The sequence below is a fragment of the Haemaphysalis longicornis genome, unplaced genomic scaffold, assembly GCF_048455015.1.
Source record: "Haemaphysalis longicornis isolate Haplotype H1 unplaced genomic scaffold, Haemaphysalis longicornis Haplotype H1 scaffold_10, whole genome shotgun sequence".
Classification (NCBI taxonomy): Eukaryota; Metazoa; Arthropoda; class Arachnida; order Ixodida; family Ixodidae; genus Haemaphysalis; species Haemaphysalis longicornis.
Genome location: NW_027526204.1, coordinates 20,204,903 through 20,216,892, shown reverse-complemented (window position 1 = coordinate 20,216,892; position 11,990 = coordinate 20,204,903).

Genomic DNA, 11,990 nt, shown 5'->3' with positions numbered 1-11,990 from the left:
CCAATTTTCTGTAAAAGAGCTCCCTGCCCAACATTAACTGTGCATTAACCGAAGTGACCACAGACTTTTATTGCAGCTCACAACAGTTCAAGAACTTTGGCAATGGTAAAAACTCTCAAGACCCCAGAAGGGGAGTTTGAAATTGGTTTGCATTTGATGCCAAGAACATTAGTTTTTTAGCAGTTGTAGTTTGGCTCGGCTGCATGGCAGCAGTGTCATCACCCTGTTGCCTTTGAAATGCCAGCAACCAGATGACAACACACAGGCTGCACTAAGCACTTACGCAGAATCGGAGCAAACATTACGTTCAGTTTTGTTTTGCTCTTTCAACTACCAGCCACAAGAAGGTAATTTTCTAAATGTGAGGCTAATGTGGCTTTTGCAAAAAAAAATTAGTGCCTTTCCACTCTGTGAAGAAGGATGACCTGCAAAGCTGGACGCAGTCTATGGAGTTCACGAAACAAAACATGTTTATCGTGATTTGCGATGGAGCATATTTCCAAGCCAATTATACGAATGAAGCTCTTACGGATCCAAGCTTTGTTCCTGCAGATAGACCAGCCTGTGCCCCTCCCTCGTCGTAAGCATATTACTGTTTGTGTAACGCCAGATTTAGACTGTTGCCGCAACTGTTGTAACTTTAAAGAATTACGTCATCTCACGCCTCAGGCAACCGAACTGCGTGACATGGCATTTTTTTACGTCCATAGATGGGAAAAGGGGTTTTGCGTCGGTAATCTGAACATAGGATAACACACAAACCCAATCCGCTCTACCACTAAGGACTCCGGACAGGTCCCATTTGGCTGTTTAACGACCGCGTTTAAATCTCGCACCACCACAAGAGACATGCCATCCTACAGAACGGGCATGAAACCTGTGGCTACGTGGGCACGCCTTCCTCCTCCCTCCCACTATTCTCCACTACAAACCTGCGTACGCATAAACCGGCCACCAGTCATGTGCGCGTGCTTAGAAGTGACAGACGCCATGGAAAATATCCCCTGAACGCCCTCTGAAAAAGTGATAATGGCTCACGCCGGCGTTCCAAGCGGGCAATTTGCTGCTGACCGGGTAGGGATTCGCCACTACTCCACCAGCTAAACTTGAGGCGGTGACGGCGGTGTCAGCAGCTTTCCGTTGTTTTTGCACCCATTCACGCTTGTGTTCGGGCCAATGCTTCGATTCTTGCTCTTCTTCCTCCAAACGAACGGCATGCATCCGTCCATAATGATTTAAAACCTGGAAGCCCTTGAGCTTTATTGTCGCGTACAAACATCTGGCTGTCCGTTTTCTTTCCCCCTAGTAGGCATCTCACTGTTTGTGTAAGATGTCGGTGTAACTCATCAACCTACACCTGAACCGCTCGATGGAGTAAGACAGGCGACTAATCGCATACACCCATGTAATTTGTATATCTTAATGCCAGCACATGCGGAATTCTATCGGCAGCAGCATGACGCCTAGCTGTGCCTGCGCGCCCTTCTTTTTGTACCCGCAAACCGTGCACCCATAAACCGCTAACCAGTGATGGTGCATACATAGGCGCGAAGGAGACCAGCGAAAATGTCGATCGCAGCGCCTTCCAAGCTGAAAAAGAAATATGGGCTCAAGCCGGCTTTCCAACGGGAAATTTCTCTTCTACCGGGACGGATTCGCAGCAAGCGAATTTGAGTGGAAACGGCGATTGCGGATATCCGTTGTTTTAGGGGCAGCCGTTACCTGGGCTTTGTGGGAGCGGCGTCTGTTTGTGACCGCATAACCGAGTGAGCGAACGCAGCAGCGACGACAGAAAGAAAACGGAGAGGAGCGTCTAGCGAAGGGTGAAGTGGAGCACGACACGTGCGGCTACGACGTCATCTCTCTCACTGCCTTTCCCCCACACATCTTTCATGAGTCGCCAGCAAGTAGCGCCCCCACCTGGCACTTTTCCCAGACGCAGTTCCATTTTTCGCTAATCCAAACCACGCGACGTTTACGCGGGAGGTTCAAACACGATACGCAACAACATGCTCGCTGCTCTCTTGTGCGGGGCTAATCCGAACCACGTGAATTTGCGCGGGAGGTTCAAGCACGATTTGCAATATGCTGGCCGGTGGCGGCAGCGCACTGCGAGGTAGCAGCAGAGTAACGCACGCCGCCCTACGTTCGCTGATCACGCGAACACTTCCTGAGACGCAGCAGATATGCGCCGTGACCTAGAAGACTGGAGCTCGCGCTGCGCTGCGCCCTGGAATTGCGCCGAGTAAATCGATCACACCGGAATGAAAACGAAAAACCTCTAAGTCCTAAAGTAAAAATGCAGTAAATGGCACTTTGCAGTAAAAATGGCACTGCTATGCGAGAAAAGAAATTGGCATCCTCACCATCTTGGCCGTTCCACCTTTACTGCTTTTTTACTATCTGGCTTCTCTCTTGTTTGCTGAAGATGTGTACTTACTGACCCATATTAGTGCGAATGGTATTTGCTCAAATGCAAGAGTGTTCAAATGTCTCCGTTAAATGAATGCATGCTGTGTCGGCCATTAGTGCCGTAACTACAGTGACGCCTTTGTGGGTGCTTTTAAAACTCCTGTTAGAACTCCTGTGCATAGTCAATGTCAATGAAGGCTCCCAATGGGTTCTGGTTTTCTCTGCTTTAACATGTCTCTCCATTGCGAAAATTATGGTCACGCCTATATTATAAAATAGAGGTTGGAACATTTAAAAAAAATTCCGGTCTCGGGGTTGCTCTAAAAATAAAATTTCTCATCAACCTTCGCTCTCCGTTCCCGACGCCCGCATCTGGCGAAGACTTCAAACTAACACATACCACAACCACGTCGCCCTCCACCGCATCTCCCCAACCTGCTATGCACCCAACTGCTCACGCTGCGACACTCCCAACACGACCCTGCACCTTGTCTGGATGTGCCCACTGAACCCCCAACCACCCGATCCCCCTTCTGTAGAGCGATGGGAGAGCGCAGTTGCCAGCTCGAGGACCAGGAAGCCCTGATCTCTCGGGCGAAGGCGGCGGCGACCCTGCTCGGTCTACCGGAAGGATGGCCACCCACCGCTCCTAACTCTTTCTCTCCCCCTCCCCTCTCCCTTTTTCTTAATAAACGTTTTCCTCCTCCTCCATTAACGCTGTTGTGTATGTTTTGTGGCCGACCCTATGAACACGCCAGCCGCAGCAGATTCCCCCTGTCCAGCACCACACGGAAGTGTTGCATGTTGCCACCTTGTTTAGATTTCATGATAGGATTTCCATACCGTTAGAGTGGTAAGGTTTGCTTAGCGGTGCCACTCTTTCCCAATTGGTCAGGCACACAGCCTAGTTCAGGAGGTAACAAGCTAGAAAAGACTTACTGCTTGCTGGTTTTTTAGGGAAGCTCACTGGCGAACCACATATGAGTTAATGGTATGATGAATGGCCAGCCATCTGGGTGAAAATGGTTCGTCTAAGCGGGCGAGCTTTTGTAACGAAATGCTATAAAAGGTGCACCTAAGTGGTCGGCCGCTTGGCAACATGTGGTATACACAGCAGACCTAGCTGGTTAACAATTTGAAAACAACTCATACAAAAAGCACATCCAATGAGCCGGCCGCTTGAAGACAATTGGTGCAATTGGCGGGCATAACTGGTGTGGCATTTGGAAGCAGATGGCAAAAGAAAGGAGATGGGCGCATGGTGATCGTGGCAGACGATTGGAACATGCGCTACTCCGAGGGGGAGATAATAGGACGGGTGAGGGGGTCGGGAGGGTACAGGTGGGCGTGTTCCCTGGTCAGGTTAGTTTTTGAACAGGCGAGGGAGAAGATCCGGGAAAACATGCAGGGGCGGAACGTCGTGGTTATTCGCCCCGGGCACGAACACAGTCGGCCCCTGGCGGCGGCGGGACGAACCGCTGCTAGTGTGGAAGGCGCTCTCGCGTCGTCTGCTTTTTCACGTTGCGTGCGGCGCAAGACGCGTGCTGCACACGATAAAACAACCAATATGTGCGCTCGTTTGGCAGTAAGCAATGACATAGTTACCTCTGCTTGCGCATTTTCTCTAGAAACGCAATAATCAGCGGCCGTTGCGGGTTAAAGGGACACTGAAGTGAATTTGTCAAGCTCGCGTTTTTGCTTGCACTGCGTAGACTGGCTCAAATTAGCGCACTTTTCATCGTTTATCTGGTTGACAAATCGGTAATTATTTTACAAAGCGCGAAAAAAGAAAAACTACCATGCGCGGTTTGCGGCGGCCGCACCAACTAAGCTGTGACGTTGCGAGGAGGGGGCACCGTGATTGGACGATGCCAAAGGTTAGCAATCAAACAAGTTTCGGTTTCGGTTTCGGTTCTGTAAAACAACATGTTTGACATCCGATGGCGTCGTTGGATGGGCATTCTCAATATTCCAGTAATCGTAGTACCGCGCTTCCGCCATGTTGTCGGCTGTAAAATGCATAAGATAAGCCTCCCAGGACGGCTTGGAATCGTAGCATTCACTAGCCGAGGCCTACGCAGTGCATGAACGCCCTCCGCGTCCCCGCAGACGCACAAATGCATGCGCTTTTCCCCCATATTTGGAGCTTGCCTCACTCATGCCTGTATCGTAAAAAGCGTGTTCGCACCAGGCCAAGGGTCTGTTGATTCTGGCCTGTGCCCACTGCCCGCAAGCAGTCGGTGCTATGGCAACAGCACGTCAACCAGAACTCGCTAGCGCGCCAGTGCCAGGCTGCGCGAGTTCTGCGGACTAGTTCGTGGAGCAGTGAACGCTGCGGCCCAAAAAAAGCTGAACTCAGTATAGAAAACATCGGCGAAAAACGAAAATTTACCGTATATATAAAAAAGCTTTTACCCGCGAGGATTCGAACTCGTGACGGGCAAATTCACTTGGGATGATATACCTAGCGCTCCAGACCACACGGCCACAGGCAAAAGCGCTGCGGACAATGGAAATATAAGGTATATAATATATAGACGGTATTCATTCAAAAGTTTAGCGGGCGATTTTCTTCGCTTGGCCACACTGAAAGCCGCCATGTCTGTGGCCACTGTGCTAGCGCATGCGCTGTGCGCCCGCATCTCGAGAAAAAAAAAAAAAACACTGGTGTCCCGTTTATCGTCTGCCGCGTTTCAACCCAATTATCGGTAGTGGCGTCAAGAGATATATTATTAATCGCATTCACATTATGTGGTTGCGCTCTACCTGCCATCGATAACTTCGCATCACCGGAGGATGAAACCGCGGCAGCGAACGGCCGGAACGGCGCGCAAAAGTCCGACACTGCAGTTGGCTGCCGCCGTGGATGCCGACGCAAATGCACCCGCACCGTATCCACGACTTTGTCTGGTAAGTTCCCTCTAATACATGGTTGAGCACAAAAACTGAATAATTTCTTTGGAGAGGTGTTTCACGCGTACGCCGATTTAGCGATGGTAGCGAATGCGAGGCCGCTTCCCGAGCCGTGCTGTCTCTCGAGCGCTGACGGATCGCAAGCGACCTTTGAACAAATCCCTCGAGTTTGGCTTCCGCACGGCAACATTTTCTGCATATGCCTTCGGGCGATCGCTTTTCTGCGAGCATACGCGTGACTTGGTCTATCGCGACGCAGTCGCACGCATACGTGGGCTCTAACGTTTTTACCGCTCTACCTACTCGTGCACGCCCCCGTGTGCCAACATGTTTTCAAATAGATTGGAATGAAAACTTAGGCAGGCAGCAATGCGCCACCATCAGCTTCGCAGTCACCAGTCGCGGTCGCACGCTGGATGCCTTGTCGGTTGTTCGTACGAGGGATAAAAAACAGGCGCGCTCTTGTTTTTTATTTAAATCGCGGCAATCACTGACATCACTGAGATTTTCTTCAGACTCCAATTCCAGAGAAAATCTGCTGTTGCAGTGACCAACCCGTTCCGCTGGTGCCGTGTAGATTCAGACCAACCCGTTCCGCTGGTGCCGTGTAGATTCAATGCGCAAGTCTTGACGCAGAAAAATTACTAGGACCCAGATTTCGGAAGTACCTTAATTTGAGCAATGAAAAAAAGTTGGGCATTTTGATTAGTGAACAAAGCGGAGTAACGCTAGTTCCATCTTTGCATCGTTCCTTTTAACTGCGCTATTTTTACTGTGCACCTTAAAACACCCAGTTATTCCTCCCTCCCCTTCTGTGCTTTTACTACATAGCTGCATTTATTACATGGAATGGCGAGTTCATTTTTAAGCAATGCCTTGGGCACAGATGGTATCTAGCATGTTGCTTTATGCACCATTCTTTTTTTAATCAACCAACCTACCCAATCGACAAGCAGACCATTCATATTCTTGCAGGCTCTGTTTTCACCATCCTTGCGTCTGCACATATGTGTATTTGTTAAACGTTGCCTTGCATACCTTCTAGTCCAGACTTAATATTTGAAATCATTTGAAACGCCGGTTTGATTCCTGGCCACAGTTGCCGCTTTTCTAATGGAGGCGAAAAGCAGAAATGCCCATGTTCGAGATTTTGGCACACATTAAAAGATCCCCAAGTGGTCAAAATTAACCTTAGTCCCTCACTACAGTGTGCCTCATCGCCTGTGTAGTGTCAGTGTGTTAAACCTCATAGTCAATCAAAGTGTTCGTACAAACCTTCTACAAAGCAAGCACAAGCCGTTTTCAACTTTATGTGGTCACTGGTGAACTGACTGTTGTAAGACTGTGCATCGCAGCATGTTTAAGTTCACATGTTACTACTCACTCTTGCAGGTCTGAAGCATGAGATCAACCACTGGCTCTCAACAGCCACTCCCCCAGTCCGGGGAAGTCAACAAAAAGCCATCCAGCCACCACTAGGCACACAAGGCTGCAGAAAAAACTTGGCATAGCGTATGCATGTTTCTGGCCTATTTTTGCTTGTCTTAAGTTAAAGTTTATGCAGCCTGTGTTGCTTTTCAGTTTCAGTTGTACAACTTTTTTTGATGTTGATTATGCATTTTCGTGTTGAAACGTATAAAAATGTGCAGTGCCAAAGGGACACTGCACCTCCAAAGCAAACTTCATTTTAGATTTTTGTATCCTTCACCTCCGTAAATGCTGGCATCATTACAGGAGTACTTGTCGAACGTTTTGATGTGTGGGTGTTTGCGTCTGTCCCGAATGCAAGATGGTGTGCCACTGTCCCGGACCTACCCCACTTCTGATAGTGATGAAAAGCATGTTATAGTCTTCGCATAAGCCATATGATGGCCAATTCTTTAAATACGTGTGAACATCCACTGCCTGACTACTCTTTACGTCCCAGCTTTCAGCCTCTCATCAGTGCTAGTAAACATCCTACGTGAGGCTGACCCCTTTGCTAAGCTGCACAGAAAAAAGGTCAACCCAACAGCTCAGCCAATTATCAGCAGCTCACAATCCTTGTGAATCCTCAGTTGCTGTCAAGTGCACAAATAACTCCGCCATGTGCTGACCTTTGTGAGAGAGAAACGAGCCAAGAATGCCCCAGCAGCACATCAGTGATGGCCTCCCAGATGGCCGATGGGATTCTCCAGGTACAGCGCACCCCCTCGAACATTTTACTATGCTGCACATAAGCAAGTGCTAGCATTCGTTTTGGCAAGGCTCCTTCCGTTCTCCCATACCTCCATACACCCCCAACCCCTAAAAATATTTCTGGCTGTACCAACAGTTGATGGACTGTGAAGAATGAGCACCCTGGAAAGAACTAAAGGAGGTATTTCAGGTGTGCATTTGGAGGTTGTCAGGTGACACACTGTTGAGTCGAGTTGATACGTGCAGCATACCACGGTAGCAATGCACCAAGCATGTGTGATCCTGCATTCAAGGCCAGTGCACTGCAGGCGTATTAGTAACTGCACTTGCATTGGGTCAAATTAAACTACGCAGCTGTTGAGAAAAACAATGGGGTGTACTCACGGGAGCAAAACTCTAGCTTGATGCAAGCAGCAGCTGAAAGGCATTACATGCTGCCGCATGAATAAGTGCCTCCTGCCAAGAAGACACTGGCTGTACGGCCTAGTTTAACAGTACGATGTTCATTTCGTGCGTGTTGCTTTGGCTACATGTGGCTTCGGCCTTGTTGAATCGTTTTAGCGATTAGCGGTCAGTAATGCATTGAACGTTTTTTTTCTTGACCTCTGATTGGGAGCTTAAGCATGCGACAGGCTTCATTAAAATCAGGTCCTAGAACTTCGGGATTTACACTCTATGCGCAGATTGTGACTATTCGTGAAGGAAGAGGACAATAGAAAGGAGCAGTAAAAAATTCTTTAGGGCCTCATCTGGGGAGAGTGACCATTTGGGCTCCTTTCCTCGGTTGCAGCAAAGCCAAGGGAATGCGAGCTGTGGACCAGCGACCAAGGACAACTCCACCCGGAGCTGGGATTGTGTGCGCTGGACGTTGTGTCGTCGGCTGTCGAGCACTGAGGGCCAAAACCATCAAGGACAGGTGGCCATATCCATGCCAACAGAACCAACCTAAACAACAAGGTGAGCTGGGCAGCTACGGTCTCCCACGGCAAACACACTCAGAGACACATGGTCCCCCAGAGTCAACACACTCGCGGCAGACATTCCGATTCATGCTCAGAAATTAACAAAATCCATCACATGCTTGAGTCCATTATCGTTGGAAAAAAAAAAGTTTCAAAAGCAGCCCTAACTGAACTTAAGGGAGTCGACACCACTGTCAACCCCGCCTCTTCCAAAACTTCAGACCAGCATCTCAGGCCATCGTTGATTCCAGCCACAGTGGGTTACCAACCTTGGGGTCCTCAGAAATTGGGTCCGCAGATGCGATGGACAATTCTCCATCTGGCTCTACTCAGTTAAAACGCTGGGACAAGAAAATTGGCCTTAGCAAACCCCCCTTGCTTCAGGGTCGGATGATTAGTACGTTACGGAAGGTGTGCTTCAAAATTTTGGAGAACAGATCATGGAAACCCTCGTGCGCCATTCAGAGCCATGTTAGCACAATTTGAGGATAAGATTGGTGCTGAAATCACTGGTCTCAGCATTTGCATCACCGGTTCTTTGAGGATGCTGCGTGAAGGGGAATGGGCCCCATAAAATCGACTGCACGTGCGTCTGGCCTCCGTGAGCGGACAGTTTCAAAGTGCTCACCAATCGTCTAAAGGCACATTCTCACTGGCGACTTGGCACGTTGCGTGACGTCGCAAGTGATGAGCCAGGCATCGCTTTTTCTTGCTTTGCGACGGAGGACAAGATCACTCTAGGACTGAATCCCCTTGTCGCGCCAAGGCAATGCAAAACCGGATAGCCAATCATGGCTGAGGAGTCAGCTGACGTAGCTGCAAAGGAAAGATTTGTTTACATCCAGCAATGCAAACAATGGTTAGCCGCTGCTGCCGCACAGGGCTGACTGTGCCTGTCGGGTCAGGGGTCAGGCCGGCAAGGAATTTTTCATGCGCTTCGGTTCTTTGGTCAGTGACTTCAGGGTATGCGTGTACTAATCAACAAACAGCGTAGAAATCATTAGTGTGGAAAGTATTTTCAAATGGCAAACACGGTGTAGAACTTGGACCGTTCGGAAGCGTCAAAACTTCTGCGTCTGTGAAAAGAAGTGAAATTTGCAGCCGGGATGCGAGTATTGATGCATCGAATTAATTTCTAAATGCAAAACATGGCTGACCAGCACGTTTCTCCTAAATGTATGGAGCCCTTCTCGCAACACCTCCAAATTGACCAAGCTTTTTTAGAAAACTCTTGAAATTTTCCATTTCCACACGTTACTCATTGTCGGTGATTTTAATGCACATCACACTGAGTGGGGATTGCAAGCATGACACCATTAAAAAGCGAAAACCTTTGGCTTGTTGCCCAACAAGAAGGCCTCACCCTTACCACTGACCCCACGGATCCCACCTGCACCGGAAGTAGTGTGAGCAGTGATGAGCAGCAGTGTGAGCAGCCTTGCCTCACTTTTACAGAACACACGTAAAGGAAGACCACTTTGCGCAACACATAAGAGAATCTCGGCAGCGACCACCCGGCAACATCAAACGAAGGTCTGGTAGGCCCGCTTATCCTCATTTACCGAGATGCATTTCAAGGGCTCTGAGTGGTGCAGCGGGATTCCTCACACTCGGTGATTGGTCCACATATATGAGAAACAACTGACATCAAGGCAAAGGCGGATCAACTAGGCCGAGATGCTGAGCAGGTAACTAATTATACATTTGAAGCAGGGAACCAATGCCAGGTTGACTTGCAGCTTCCCCACATGTGGGAGGCCAAGAGTGGTTTGCAACAGCGGCTCCACCACAAGAACAAAGTCAGTTGCAACGTATTTTGTCGCCTGGATTGGCTTGACCAAGACATTAAAGAATACTCAGTTATTACGACAAAATTGGCATGCAGCTTGCGATTGCAGCGTGAGAAGCAGCTACCCAAGACATGAAACGTCGTCTGATGCTTAATCGATCTTGGTAAGAGCCAAGCCACACATCGATGCAACCTAATGGGGAATTCCATTGAGAGAACAGGAGCAGTGGCGTCGTACAGTGAGGAGTAGGTGACAGAACACTTGGGGGCATGCGGGAGCAGGGCCACTGCACCTGCCATGAATGCGGCACGAGCTCGGAGAGCAGGTGGGGGAGGAAAAAACGACGAGGGGAAAACACGGTCCAGACCGGCTGTCCTGGCTTGTGTCGCTGAGATGGGCATACATGATAGCATTTATCAGTTAAATAAGGGCGATCCGGCTACATTACTTGCAGTAGCAGCAATATGAGGCCTGTCTGCAAGATTGACGAGTGAGAAACAGGCGGTATCACTACGAGGGCCTCTAAAATACAACAAAAACAAGTAACAGAGGCTATTTTGCTCATATGCACCATCTCTCGGGGTGAAGTAGAGGTTAAACTGCCGGCTACTTGTTTTTGTAGTCTCTGGTTCGAATCTCCCCGGCGCCGTTCTTTTTTTTTCTCTCTCTCTGTCTTTCTTTCACTTCAGCCTTTAGCGTTTTTGAGAACTGAGAATGAATATTTCAGTAGAAGAAACACCCCCGCCCCACACAGAATCGTTAAATGACGTACAACCAAAGTGGGAAGCTCCTTCACTGGGTCTGTTTACTGAACGGCACCGTTGATTCTGGGCATGGAGTTCAGTGAAAGTAAAGCCCCTCCATTATGGGCAGGGCCGCGGCGGAGGGGCTTTAATTTAGAGCAGCCCCGCGGCGGCGCGCGCCATGTCGTCACTTCATGTACCGTAATTACCCGATCCTAACGCGCACCCTTTTTCTGGAAAAATAGGCCGAAAAATCACATGCGCGTTAGAATCGGATACGAAACCGAAACAGCGAAAATTTCGTCCCACCCATCGCCATCGCCATCTCAAGATGGCGCCAAAGCCTTTAGCAACATGGAGGAAGACTTCCTCCATGTTTAGCAATAATTTTTTGAACGGAGGACGCACAAGCGCCTATGGTTTTCTATCGGCGTTCACACAAATCGTCAAATCGTTCCACTTGTGTACTTGATAACTGCAATGGCAGCAGCGGCTCTCACATGTTCAAAACGAGCGGTAGGCTGAAGTGTGCGGCTCTGGAGAAGCTCACGGGATGGGCGTGCGAGGCATGGGTCACGATCCCATTGACCATGGTTGAACATTAGTTCGGAAGTGTGGCATCGCGAACGCTCTTGGCGGCACCGAGGACGAGATGTTGTGGTCAGTGGAAAGCGACGAGGAGTGAGATGAGTGAGATTACTTTGGGAAATAAATCACCCATTTCTCCCGCATTCGTTTGTCTGGGTTATAAAGTTCCGTGCGCGTTACAAACGGAGGTGCAAGTTTTTTTGGTTTTTTTGCCAGGAAAATCGGGTGCGCGATAGAAATGGGTAAGTATGGTAGCTCAGCCGGACGAATATACAGCGTCCTGCCGAGGGAGATTTCGCGTTGCGCGAACTTCGTCGTGAAAGTTCGCTCCACGTATTCCAGCCTTTAGGCATCCCAGAAATCTCTGCGGAAAAGCATGTGTGAGCAAAGCCGGGAAAAGCACG